Raw genomic sequence first — 14104 nt, 5'->3', positions numbered from 1 at the left:
ATTCTTTTAATGAAATGTGTCCAGCACTACTTAGCTGCAAGATTCATGGTTTGGTTTTAGTCCCCAACTAAATACATAGAAAAATATTCCCTAAAAGTTCCTAAAATTAAAACCCTTGTGCATATTCCTGTTGGTGTTTTTAACTACTTATATTTTTTATTTTCTAATGATGAATATTTTATTCTGGTGAAGCAGGGTGAAAACACAAGGTCAGTGATGACAGATGCAGATATCTTAGCACAACTACTTCTGAAAGGGTCATTTGGAATATTCTGGTGTAATGCCCTATTAAATATTTGAAATATTTTGAGTGCTTTAAAATCTTAAAGTAAAAAAAATCTTTTTTGTGTGTTTTGCATCTTATTTCGAGGTTTTTACAACTTGGCATATGCCCCCTTTCATAAGCAAATTAGTATCTGATTATAACACAGCAACTTAAGAGCATCAGTGGCACTGCAATGACACAGGATCCCTAAAATATAAGTTTGTGAATTTATATTAATTTTGTTCATTATAGCAATTTTCACCTGTTCAATAGCTTTTGTCCTTTCAGTCTTTACTATAACACATATAATGAAAACTGATGTTTTAAGAGTCCACCCTTTTTTAGATTTTCGTTATTTCTGATACACATTATGTACTCTAAATGGCAAATAAGTATAAATAAGTCAGTGAATTGGAACGGTAAACTACAGCCATCTAGGCTCGGTCTAGTCTAGTCTATGACTCCTGCAAAGCGGCTCTGAAGGACAAATATCCATGTGATCCTCTCCATACCACCCAGGGAACCACAGTCTGACTGGTCCGCTACTTTGGATTTTACCGCAGCATTAACTCCCACCCCCTAATCCTGCTTTTATTAAAGCGAAATATAAAAAGAAGCCATTTAAAGGAATCTAAGCACCCCTGACAGTAGAGCTTTTCATTACTTGGTATTGTAGAAAGGCCCCAGCTCTCTGGGAATTATGACAGCTCATTTCACAAAGACACAAGTTGCACACCCAGACACAAACTATTCCTCATCAGAGTGCATACAAACATCTAAACACACACCTAAAGGCTGCTGAAATGACAATGACAGAAACAGCGCTTGTAGACATTCTGCAGTCACTGACTTCTTTTTTTTTAAAAAAAGACTGGACAGCAGCAACACTAAGCCCTGAGTGGAGACGCCTACCACCAAGGTAGTTTTGCCTTAAATCCCTGGTACATAAAGCCTGCTATTACCTCAGGCGGTCAATAAAATGTAATTGTTCCCTTTTGTTGAAGGAAAAGAAATAGAACGACATTCATGGCACTTTGCCATTAGATTTCCGCTCCCTTTGTTTAACAAAAACTACGGTGTTGGCCAGAAGTGGGATTTTAAAGTAAAAAAATCTGCTGGTAAACAGGCCGAGCGAAGTCCGTCAAAGTGCTCACGGATCCGGCTGAACAGACACACACAATGAAGACGTTAACTACCGAGTTGTGAAGGAGCTCTTTGTCCGGGAGCTAAGAGTCTACAAATGGGCGAGAAAACAGGGGCTGATCATCAGCAGCATCCTTCAGCGAGCCGCCAGCAGGGGAACGAGAGCTCCAACCCCGCAGTCACACCAGAACAAGAGACATACATGGGCTGTGTTCACACTGAGGTGCCCTGAAAAAGATTTTTTTCTGCTTACACATAACCCAGTTCTGACTGAAAACACCCAAAACATTCCAAACATTCCAGTTTGCAACAATGTAGCAGCATATACGTATAACACCATTCTGCAAAACATTAAAATGTAAGGTAGCATTATGGGTGAGATGTTGCTATGTTGTCAAGGTTGTTTTGGGACTTGAGGCTAAAAAGGTCTAAAGCAAGTTCACGTTCTCTTATGTGGGGTGTTAAACATATATTTATGCTACAAGCACTACTGTACACAGCCACGCCCGCCAACTGAGATAATTTATTCTGAAAAAATTTGACCAAATGTCCAGCTTGACGCAGAACACAAGCAAAACTGAAAGACACTTTTACATGACTTTTAAACGGAGACACACGGCTGCCAGACATTCCAAGTCTCCCAGAATATCTGACATTATCTTATATTGATAGTGGCTCCATGATGAATGCAAATTGAATCAACTATCCTGGAAACTACAGCAGGTTATTTTATTTTTGGGGGTTATTATTGAACTAATAGCAAAATTATGCTAACTTTAAAAACTGGCTCCTAAAAAAATATCTGATGTCTTGAGTTTCAGTCCAGCAATATCCCAAAAAGCAATCAAAAAATCTAATCGTACAATATGGGAAAGTATATTGTGATCAGTTTTCTTGCCATATGTTGCTATATCATGATCAGTCAGAATCAAGCAGTAGCTTGGAACATCACTGATGACACAAGGGCATTTTCCAACTTAAGCAGATATTTGTGAAGCTGAATGGATTAAAAGAAACCACAATTTGCTGGGTGAGCAGCAAAAGAAGACACATATTCAATTATGGGAAACCAATGAGTCATTGTCACAAGAAAGAATTAGAGAGGGACCAGACAAAATTTCCCTGTGGGACTGTGATGCACACTCCTTACTCATGAAAAAAAAAGAATTCAGGTAAGCTACACCTTCAGGGCACTGAGATGGGAGAGGCCGACTTTACAGATGGAGGGAACACAGAGCCCTAGTTTTCCGCTACACCAAGGCTATTTTAAACAGCACACAACAGTGACCACAGCAAGCACTGTATCCCTGGTATAAACCCCAGAAAAGGCCCTGATGAGCTGGCTGACACATCGCTCTAATGCCTCTCTTCCACAAGCAAAATAAATGGGTGCCACCATATTGACTCACCAGAGATTTAGCCGTGATGGATGTCATCCATCCACTCACATTTTCTATTCTCTGAATTTTGAAGTGAAACTGTGCAATTTTTCACAGAAGGCCGCAATGGACTGGGATCTACATGAGTAACGAGTCCTTACCGTAACAAAAAAAGTTCCTGAGATTACGGGTTCATAGGAGACAGATGATGCAAACATTTTCAACAAAAATAAGTCTAATTATTCATTGTTATCTTTATTTTGTGCATGAACATATCCAATAATTCTGCACATGTCATGACACACCAGCATGGCTGTGCTAGTGGTACTGTATCTCTACCCCTCCATTCTGAATTTCTGTTCTTCTCTAACTTTCCTTTCTGCCCATTACCCCACATTTCATTACTTCCCTCTGTCCCTCCTTCTCTCCCCCTGATGAGAGGCTGCATCCATGCTTCCTCTCTCACCCTCCCTCTCTTTCTCTTGCCAAGTGTAGGAGGCAGAGATTTGACTGGCCAGATTGCTGTGGACAAAGGTGAAGGTGCTAGAAGATTAAAGCAGCCTGTTGACAGCTCCTCTGTGGCCGGGCAGTGGCACCAGGCTGTGGACATGGCCCTTCTTCTCGCCGGCATCAAATTGAGTTTCCTCTACAGCTGTGCCATACGCTATGAAAATGCCACAACGTGGCAGCCAGGGTCAGAGGAGACATAATATTTTTTTTTTTTACAGCTATGGCTTCCATTCAATAAAGTTCAACATTTCTGAAATGCAAATGTGCAATTTTTTTTTTTAGAAAACCAATAGGGATTAACAAGCATGATTATAAAACAAGGTGTACAGTAATTCAGGGAACACATGTACGAACAAGAAACATCTCATGTCCACCCACAACGGCACTTTTTCATGTCCAGACTCACAATGATTAAGGTGTTTGAACAGACGTGAGCGCTGCAGAAACTAATTAACCTCCTTCTCCGCCACCCACAATGCCTGCTGCTGTTTAACCAATTAAAAGCCGCTGTTTTTTGCTCGCAGCGCTGTGGTTAAACCCAGGATATAATCTCCTCTGGAGGATTCTCCAATCCAGAGCGCCTGCTCAGAAGCCCCATGTTATCCTCCCAAGCCGTTCCCCGATCCAGACAGGGAACGCATCCTCCACATGCAGAATCCTCTGCTTGGGAGCTGACCGGTTGGGGCCTTTTACACGTGAGAGCAGATAAATATTTTTGGAATCCAGTCTTGAATTAAGGAAACTATAGAAATCAAGATAAAAGCATCACGTCTTGCCGAACATCATGCACCCGTGGGCACAGCGTATGTGAGTATCCTCTTTGCATATGCATGATTTCACAGTGCCCATGATGGAAGAGAAAAAGACGGAAAGAGGGCGAAGAAGGGAAAATCCTGATTTCCACCTCGCTGCCCCTCCCTTTTCTTGTCCGTCTCCTCAGCCATAACTCATTACCCAGATGCCCTGTGTAACTGGAACAGGAAGACGCCACAACACACCTTCCTCTCACCATTTCTGCATTGTTCCAGCAAGGTGCTGCTATTTAATAATTATATATTTAGGTTTTGGTAAAAAAAAAGGATTGTCATTACGGCATCTCTCCTGTCAGCAACGTGACCCAGAGCAGATGGCAGATCGGATCGCCGTATCGAGGAATGATGAAAGGCATCCAATTATAATGGCTTCTGATCCTCACACTTAAGAGTCTGCATGCTACTGTCCACCTCCAAACCTCCAGAAAAGCAGGCAGGGCCATTATCTACCTCACATTGCCTGACAGCAGGTCCAGCAGGGCAGGCAGGGGGACATGAGCATGCTGAAGAAACCTGGTCATTCGTCCATTAATACACAGACTTCTATTTCATTACAGTGGAGATGGTTGCACACAAGACAACACACACTCTTATATACACAATTAACCTAATCCATAACATGGGTAGTGGGGCAAGGTATGGATACGTCATAGATCAGCTGAAGCAATCAACACTAAAATAGAATAAAACCAAAATTGTATTAAATCAAAAGAAGATATTTGAAAAATGAAAGAACAGGTACTCTGTTCTGTATTTGACTCCACAGATGGAGGGATGATGGGAGGGGTATTCACTACATCTCCCTGACAGCTGGTGGAGGCTGGTGGAATGCCACTGACAGGAGGGACAGGGCCGTTCCAGAGCCCCTTCTTCAGACGGGGGGCCACAAGAAAAGCAGCAGGCGCCTATAAAACCCTCCATTTACAAACTGATCCCAAAACAGGCTATGGCTCCCACAGGGCCTCACGTGAAGCCTGCGCTGAGAGGAAAAGTGCTCCCAGGTCGCAGTGAAGTGTGGTAGGGGCCCAGCGGGGCGCATGGACACAGGGGAGGGTTAAATCAGGCAGAGCTGAAAGGCTGCCAAACTCAGTGGAGGACTCAGTGGAAGAAGCTAACACTGGGCAGAGTAAACACACACGCACCATCAAACACAAACTCGCACAATTATAATTGCCATTTCTGATCTCCTGGGGCAACTTCAGTGACTCCAAAGACTCCACCCAAAAGCACAGACTATAATGCTAGAAAATAATAATATAAATGTATGTTTTTAGATGTCGACCTCAAGGTACAAACCCCAATTATTTAAAAAAAAAATGCATATTTCACACAAACTAATTGAATCCATTAAAACCTTTTCTTCAAGGCTCAGAAAACACACAGCAGAGGCCGACCCCCACCGAGTCACTGCTGACCTTGGGAAACATTTCTGAGGCCATAAGAAGCTTAAGAGCCCAGCCTCTCCTGCTGATACTAAACAGATAACAGCGGAGGAAAGTCTGTCGACAAGTGCTCTTGACATCATTAAACAAATCTGGTCTGCCAAGAGTGATGTTCGGAGTTTTTCCCCCAACACACTCACATCCCTTCAGACATTCCCTCGTTCCTACAGTTTGGAGCAGGCCGGTATTTGGGTGTAACGTGGATCCTAATAATTGGCTATCCACTGGCCCACAACTAATAAGAAATCATCAGTAGGCTGGGTGTTTAAGGATGCATGAGGGCCCTTCTGTCTTTAAAGAAACCCCTTTGGGAAAACACACACACATACACACATACACACATATGGCCAGAAAGCAAACGGCAAGAATCTTTTTTTTGCAATGCATTGTAAAAAGTGAACACAGACTAAAGAATCTATCACTCCTAATATTTTAGCATTGAGATTCTCTACATTATGTATGAGTCATTTTGATAACACAAGTTATTTCTTCCCTAGAACTAATGGTCAGAACAAGTGTGATAGGTATGTAATACTTGTCGTTCCTTAGTACTGGGTAGTTCAAAATAAAGTTATGACAAGTGCCATACAAGCAGTTTGAAAACTTGCCATGTGATGCACAAGACACAGAAAACTAGTCTCTAGTCTCAACAATAAAATTCTGTGAACTTTATATGCATTCAGACAAAACTATTGCACCAAATATTTCAATGTATAAAGTAAAGTAAAGTGAAGTGATTGTCACATGTGATACACAGCAGCACAGCACATGGTGCACACAGTGAAATTTGTCCTCTGCATTTATCCCATCACCCTGAGTGAGCAGTGGGAGGCCATGACAGGCACCCGGGGAGCAGTGTGTGGGGACGGTGCTTTGCTCAGTGGCACCTTAGTGGATCGGGATTACAACCGCCAACCTCCTGATCACGGGGCCGCTTCCTTAACGGGGAAGACACTGCCCCTAATGGGTGTCAAAACTGTGCAACACTTCAATAGAATAATAAATACCAATATATGCTAAATAAAATTATCGAGATGGTGTGATGCACAGGATGTGATGCAGGGGACAACAATGTTGTATGCATATTTTATTACGCCTGATGCCCAATTCAATATAACATATACAAACAGAACTTTGAATGACTGGGTAATGATAATAGTTTGCTTTGAATTTTATTGAAATTAGTAAAACATTTTACATCGTGAGAGGTAACCGAGTTTCAAATGTCTGCAAAACCTTCAGTTTTTTAAATACATTAAAATGAAATGATGTTCCACATTATCTGAGTACCCATCTTAAATGGACATGGACATGTAAAAGTGCAAATATTACAGAACTTTTTTTACCATTTTGGTTTAATTTAGCAGAAAATCACATATTGACACAATGTAAATAAACCAATCAAACCTGCTGTAACCTATTTATTTACATTACGTCAACGCTAAAATATCAGGTGTGACGGACTACTTGAATTTTTTAAGTTTAGCCAGAGTTCACTTTTTACAGTGTGGCAATGGAAACAGTAGCAGATGAAGCCAATAAAAAAAAAACTACAGAGCGGTTTTCATCACCCTCCGGTGTTCAGTTCAGGACACAATCATTCAGATTAAAAGTGTAGAAAACCACACAGGTCCACCCATGAACCTGTAAACGACTGCAGTGACTGCTTTTAAAATAGAAAAAAGACAAACAAAGACCCATAATCATTACACTGCTCACAACTAAGTGCCGAGGGGGGAAGGGCAGACTACGCTTTGGCCAGGGCTAGCAGTGGAGCTGCACAAGCTATCAGATAGCTCTAATGAAAAAGCCTGGTAATAAATCTGCAGCTGCACAATGGAAATAAGAGTGCGGTGCAACAACTGTAGAAACACAGCGGGTCCTGTGTGGGAGATAGATGAGACAGATAGCGGCGCTGCGGTATTGCCAGCCGAAGCCATTAACCGCTGGGATAAGCAACATATGAATCAGATTCATGTGAACAATATGAGGAGATGGTTTTTCCATAACGGCTTCCCGTGGTTAAAGGGACCATTGGATTTTTAATCCTTCGGAGGTGCAGGGACAGCTCTTTCCATCGCTTTAATCAGGCGATCCCTGTTTAGTGACGGCTCTCCAGACCAGATTATCCTCGACTGACATCCTGGCCTGCCGCGAGAGAAGCATGTGAACACGGCTAAGCCAACATTAGCCCAGCCGCTGCCATGAAATCCAGTATGGATAATGGAGGTGTGTCGTTGTCAGTGAACATCAGACGGGAATACACACTGAATCCTGTACATCCTTTGTTCTAAAACAGTGTTTTAAAAACACATTTTTTATGAAGCAATGCTTCTGAATATTTTTCCTCTATAAGATTATTTCAGGGTATATTTTCCAATGCCAATAAAGTCACAGTAAAATAAATCAAGCACCAAAATTTCAAATAATATTATTCAGGTTGCTCAAATTCAACTCATGAAACTCAGTGTATTCACCTGGGAAACTAAGCATGAGCAATGAATCACCTCAACTCAGCATCACAGCATCCAAAATACAAAATATATACTGACACTATTTACAGAAAATTTAATAAAAATAAAAAATTCTACATTTCAAGTTTTTGAAATCTGATGGCTGGTAAAATTTCTAATTCATAAGGAACATGTCTAGAAGGGCAAAACAGCACCACCACAATGTCCAATTTTCCATTCATCAAGGCATAACAAACAACTTAGAAATATCATGGCAAAGGGTCAGGTCTGAAACTTTTCTATGTGTAAAATGCATATTCATGTTCATTACTGACTTTTAAGAATTTTTTGTCACTATATGATCTTTAAGTCTTTAAGGAATTTGCCTCATACTTTCTTGTCTACATAGTGAGAATTCCAACATGTTTTGCTAATTGCTCCTAGGGTATATAAGGGCATGTTTTTAGAATAGTTTTACACTGGTGATGGTCTACACATTGTATACATTGTACTTGGATTAACTTTGTCTACACGTTTCTACATAGAAATAATCCTATGCATTATTCAGTACAGCAAGAAGCATGTTGGGCCAGGGCAGTAATTGGAAGAGGCAGTCTAAGGCAATGGAAAACCTGACAGTGTCACTGGCACACACTCAGGTTTGTGTAACACTGAGCACAGTAAGCCCATCCAGCACCCAGCATGAAATTTCATCACTGCACATCACCTGCAGCCTCAAGCCACCCGGCAGCTGCCGCTCTTTCTGCTGCATCATGGAAAATAATAAAGCCAGAGAGGGTATTTTTTTTATTAATGTTGCATAACTAAACATGACATGAAGAGCAGCAGCCCTTACCAGCTAAAGACGATGTTTAAACTACTCTAAAAGCTGGAACGCTCCCAGCAGACTGCTAAAGAGCTAGCTTAGCACTTCCTGAATCCATGTAGGGGACTCATTTAATAAGACTTACTAATGGTTTGAGACAAAAGGGGGCGTTAACCTTTGTGGCTGCAAACAGCTTGGACATGCCAGTCGCACTAAATTGGTAATGGTGATGCAATTTCAGTGAGGGGCACGATAGCTTGAGTGCTGAGCCACATGGGATGTTCTGGCCCACAGGAGACTGGGGGAGGTGTGGCTTCACCTTCCGTTTCTCCTCAGTGCTTGCAAATTGATGCCAAAAATACATCTGAGTTTGTAACGGCCGCAGGACAGACATTGCCTTCGAAATTGTCACAGACTAATTAAAAAAATGAGCCCTGAGCACTAAAAATACATTATAAAACATTTTACAGTAAAGTTGTTGTTTTTTTCGTGAAAATACTGATGATCTCAATTGAGTGGCGTGTCTGTGGAATAGTGGGCCAGTCTGTCCTTGAATTAATTTGATGAAAATAAGTAAAAAGTACACTGACTGGGTATGACTCTAATATACAATTTGAGACATGCATTAATCAAATAACATATAAATTACATTTATTGAGCAAGTCTTGTCCTGAAATTCATTAACCAATTTATTAAAATAAATAGCTTATGACAAGGTTTGAAATAAGGCTCCATTAGCATGATATAACAATCTAGAAAGCATAGTCCAATTAGAGCATATAAAAATAGAATTTCAATCACTTTCACCAACTTTCACTTTTAAAAAGTTCATTTGTTTTCATAATTCACTATAGAGGACCTTGTGTCTTAACCATATACTAACTGTATACATACTAACATTTCTAATAATGTTTAGATATCCCATTTTTCATGACCTACCAGCCATACTCAAAAACATGAAACAAAAATATTTCACTTAATGTGTCCTGAATATAGCACAATTTTTTAAATTAAATTACAAAAACAAATGTCTTTCTTTCAAATGTTTTGAGATGCACTAGTATACAGAATATACATTGGAAAATATTTTTGGAAAAATATATGTCCAGGTGATACAAAAAAATGATTTTTCTTAATGAATTTGTAAAGAACTTAACATTCCAATACCGGGTCATAAAGGAGCGGGCCAGGAACTCCATTAAGCCATGGCATAAATCTCTGTAGAGAGGTAGAAAAACAAAAGTTGGAGAAGCTATCAAAATTAAATGGGGAAAAAATGAAATAAATTAACACCTAAAGAGGAGCGACATTCATTAAGTGGGGATTCATTCAGTTGATAATGTGGGGGCTGTTGTGGCATAATGAGGTGGCGTGCAATGCATTGATCTTTCACAATGAGCCCTGGATGTCACACAGAAGCCACAGAAAGATTAGGACTTAATGAAGGGGAGATCAGATCAAAATTATGAAAAAAGGAAAAAAAGAGAAATGCAGCAGTGCCTTTCAGCACACCCGAACAAACAGTCATGAGAACTCAGATCCAAGGCACAGGCGGCAGCGTTTGTCTGGTCTCGTTTTGATGACACACTTCAGTGATTCACCCCACGGCCCCTCAGCATGGTAAAGCAGGTTGTGCCATCTACCCGGCTGGCATGATTCAGGCAGAGCTTTGCCAAACCAATGGACGACCAGAAAGCTGCAGAGTCTGAGGGAGAGGGGTGAGGGGGTGGGGGATCCATGCCAGGGCCAATGGGGAATTAAAATACCATGATTAATATGCATCGTCACACCTGGCGAAACAGAGAGGCTCATTGTAGCTGACTGGGCGATGGGGCTGACATTTTCAATGCGCTGGTTCTGCCGCAGCGATAATGAAGTGGGCAAATTTCAGCCACAGCGAGCAAAGCCCCTTCTCACATGTCGGTAATCCAATGTGAAAGTCAGAAACCTCAGACACAAACCTGTTCAAAAGTGATTTTGCACAAGTTCACAGACACACAGAGATTCAATCCTATTACGGCCGTCTGCCTTCCCATTTCTGCATGTATGTATTCATCCAAAATCAGCTTCCAGCCTCCAGTAGCTACCCTCGTACCCTAACATAATAACATCCCCAAACCCCTCTGGCTCTACGATTGTTCTTGCCAGCACTAATGAATTCTGGGAGGGCTATCTGCACTCCCCGAAATACAGGCATGCAGAAGGCGGTGGTACGCGGGGACCCTGAAGCAAAGGCATGATGGGAGGAGCCCAGACCAGGATGGGCATTGGAAGAACATCATGGAACGGGTGCAACGTTGGAGAGGAGCCTAGCCATTTGCATTCGTCTCAGTTATTTATAATTAAAGCCTGGGCAGACACACCAAACCTCCTCCCTCAACACCCCCAAAACAAAACAAAAAACCCTATAGGTGCTGCTAACCAGATATGCAACAAAATAGAACAAAAAGAGGGAGAGGATTGCTCTAATCATCATAAATAGAGGAATTGCCCTGGATCATTTCCTTGTCTTCTCTCACTATATTTGCACAGATTTTTTATTTATTTTTTTGATCATGTACTTTATCAGTGGTTAACAGTGAGTGACAACAATCTAATGTACATGCAGCTATAAACCGATTAGACTGAGGCACATGTCTGATGGATCAGCGGAATCCAGTTCAATCTGATGTAAATCCCTTCAATTAGATTGAAACCGGTTTTCAAACACTGTCAGGGCTGTGTGCATATAAATAAACGCTGCTATCGGCGAACACATGTTTGCTTCCCAAGGAGGGAGGCAGCTGAAGTGCTATGAGCTGATGCAACCGACAAATCTGCAGGAAACTTTGGAAATGCTATTCTGCAGATTGGTAGAAGGTCCCAGCTGTCATCCTGCAGGTCTCCAGTGAAGCGACGCACTGGAAACTTTGCTTTGTGGCAGAATCACACAGTGGCTCGCTGTGTGGGCCGACACAAGCAAACCCCCACAACCCCCACTGGTTAAACACATGCAGAGGAAGTCAGGCTCACTAAATTAAGAGGGGGAAATTGTTACTTGTGTACTGTAATTCCAACAAAACATGTATCAAAAGTATCAAAATAGAGACTATTAAATTTTTTTCTAACTGTTACAAATCGCAGGGCTTCGTTCTTTATACATTTACCCATAGTGGCACATTACACCTCTGTCAATGTTCCTTCATGTGTCTCCCGTTTTTATCCACCTCACGCAACAGATGGACTGTAGCAGTGGGTTTGCGAGAGACTGTTATTTTTATTTATTTGTCTTGGCTGGACTCAACATAGAGGAGATGAAAAGTGAACACAATACGCATGATTTGAGGGACAGCATCAAGCTTCCCCTTGCCAACAAACTGCACTTAGACCCACATTAAACACCGCCAGAAGAACCATGATTGTCAAATATGCATTGGCAGTCTCCGAGATTTGGCTTGTTACATAAAAGTCCGCACTAGCATTGTTTTTGATAAGCTTTCACATCTAAAAACATGAGAATATTATAATGTCACTAATTACTGCAATGAAAACGCTAAAGGAAAACACCATCTAATACAAAGTTAAGATCTAAAATCATGTTTAGAAGAGCACTAGATAGAATTTCACACTTGTTGATGATAAGAACTTTATTGCTGTTAAAATACACCATGTCACTAGTCACAAGTACCAGTGAAAAGCAGGCCATCAACCCAACTGTACAAATATGCAAACATCACTGGGGTGTAGAAGGGTCAGGAAGACAGGGGATATTCGTAGAACAGAGAAAATAGAATCACATGAGAGAGGAGACGAATAAAAAACAGGGAGTACATTGTAGAAACACCTAGGTAACATAAGCACATGCTACACAACAAAGAAATGTCACTAGCAACAGGGGAAGGGAAAGTTCACCACACCCAAATGTACCCTTTTAAACGCAAAATGCTAAAATGGCCAAGATATTTTCAAATAAATTCATATACCCTTTCTACATCTGGTATTTATTCATATTTGAGCTAATTTAGTCCAGAGACAGGATGATGGGAAATGGTCATTACTATTTATATTAGAAGTTATTTATAATCGGACTGAATAGAACAGAAAGTGCAGTCAAAGTATAGGTTTTAAAAAAGTCCTGTTTAGAGTGTTTTTTATTAGTTAAAATCAGAAGGTAAAAGATGTGACGTTCAGACTGTACGCCTAGTTTATAATGACTTATATTATCATTTATAATGTCATCAGCACTGAGTTGTTCAATAGGTGTCACCATTAATAGTTCAGTTTTATTCACATTATTTCAGCAATGCAGGTCCCATGTTGCACTGATGTTTATATATCAACACTTCCCTAAGTGTTCATTTAACACCCATGGGAATAGTTCCAAATGCACAATTTGTACGTGTTGATTTTATCACATGCAGTGTAAAATTCAACAATGCAAATCCAATGTGCAAAAAAGTGTGTGTGGTGTGAGTGATAAAGCGAGGGAGAGCGGGAGAGTCGGCAGGCATCATATTGGACAGATGGTACCACAGAAGGTATGGATCAAGCTAATGTACGGCCAGTCCAGGTTGGAAGCATGTCTACTTCTCCCTAAATCTGAAACACACCCACACAGGCTCAGCCATCCTGTTTCAATAATACCAGCACTGTGAGCACAGTCATGACAGTGGCTAGGTTAATTAGGCGCCATTACATAATAAAGTTTGGTTTTGCTTTGTGTCTTGTGTTCACATTACAGCCACATTTCCTACCAACTGCATTCACTTAAAACACATGGACCTTTGTCTTGCTCTCCTCTCACTCCTCTTTCATTCATTCCCTCACTCCTTCCCTGGGCTCCCAGATTATAAGGTCTCTGGTGGAGGTTTGCTAATGAAGAGTAGTGTGGAGAAAGAGCTATGTATCTGGGTCACTGGAGGCCGTGCATCCCAAGTCGAACACGAACAAAGAGGGAGGAAACGAGTCTGGATATGCCTTGCTCTCTCGGCACATGTAGCACTCCAGAGAAGATCTCTGGCTTAATCAACTATGAGAATCACTATCCAGCTTGACCCTGGAGCAGAAGAAGCAAAAACAGTCATATGATCTGACCTGAGAAAAATACTTCACCAGACCCAACTGTAACAGAGGCCAGAGTTCCAGGATCAGCAGCTACTGTGGAGTTTAAAGTATCACCCAATTAAAATGTCTGCGTGTATCTGCCTGCAAAATTGATTTGTTACAGTAGTTTCTATTTACAGGGAGAATTTCAGCCAGCAAACCAGATGTCCCAATATGTCCTAATATGTGTGC

General features: G+C 41.2%; 1 protein-coding gene and 1 long non-coding RNA gene across 7 annotated transcripts in view; one reads left to right on the top strand and one right to left on the bottom strand.

Annotated features, from left to right (window-relative positions):
* lrp8 (low density lipoprotein receptor-related protein 8, apolipoprotein e receptor) overlaps positions 1–14104 on the bottom strand; it is a 115534-nt gene that overhangs the window by 88872 nt on the left and 12558 nt on the right. The gene's annotated exons all lie outside the window — the stretch shown is intronic.
* On the top strand, positions 3926–6160 carry LOC114802262 (uncharacterized). Its single transcript, XR_003751696.1, has 3 exons — positions 3926–4104; positions 4238–4329; positions 4876–6160. It is a non-coding gene; the product is annotated as an uncharacterized LOC114802262 (long non-coding RNA).

The sequence above is a fragment of the Denticeps clupeoides genome, chromosome 13 (assembly GCF_900700375.1).
Source record: "Denticeps clupeoides chromosome 13, fDenClu1.1, whole genome shotgun sequence".
Lineage (NCBI taxonomy): Eukaryota > Metazoa > Chordata > Actinopteri > Clupeiformes > Denticipitidae > Denticeps > Denticeps clupeoides.
The sequence above is the reverse complement of the archived record's forward strand: the minus strand, read 5'-3'. Positions and strand labels throughout refer to the sequence as shown.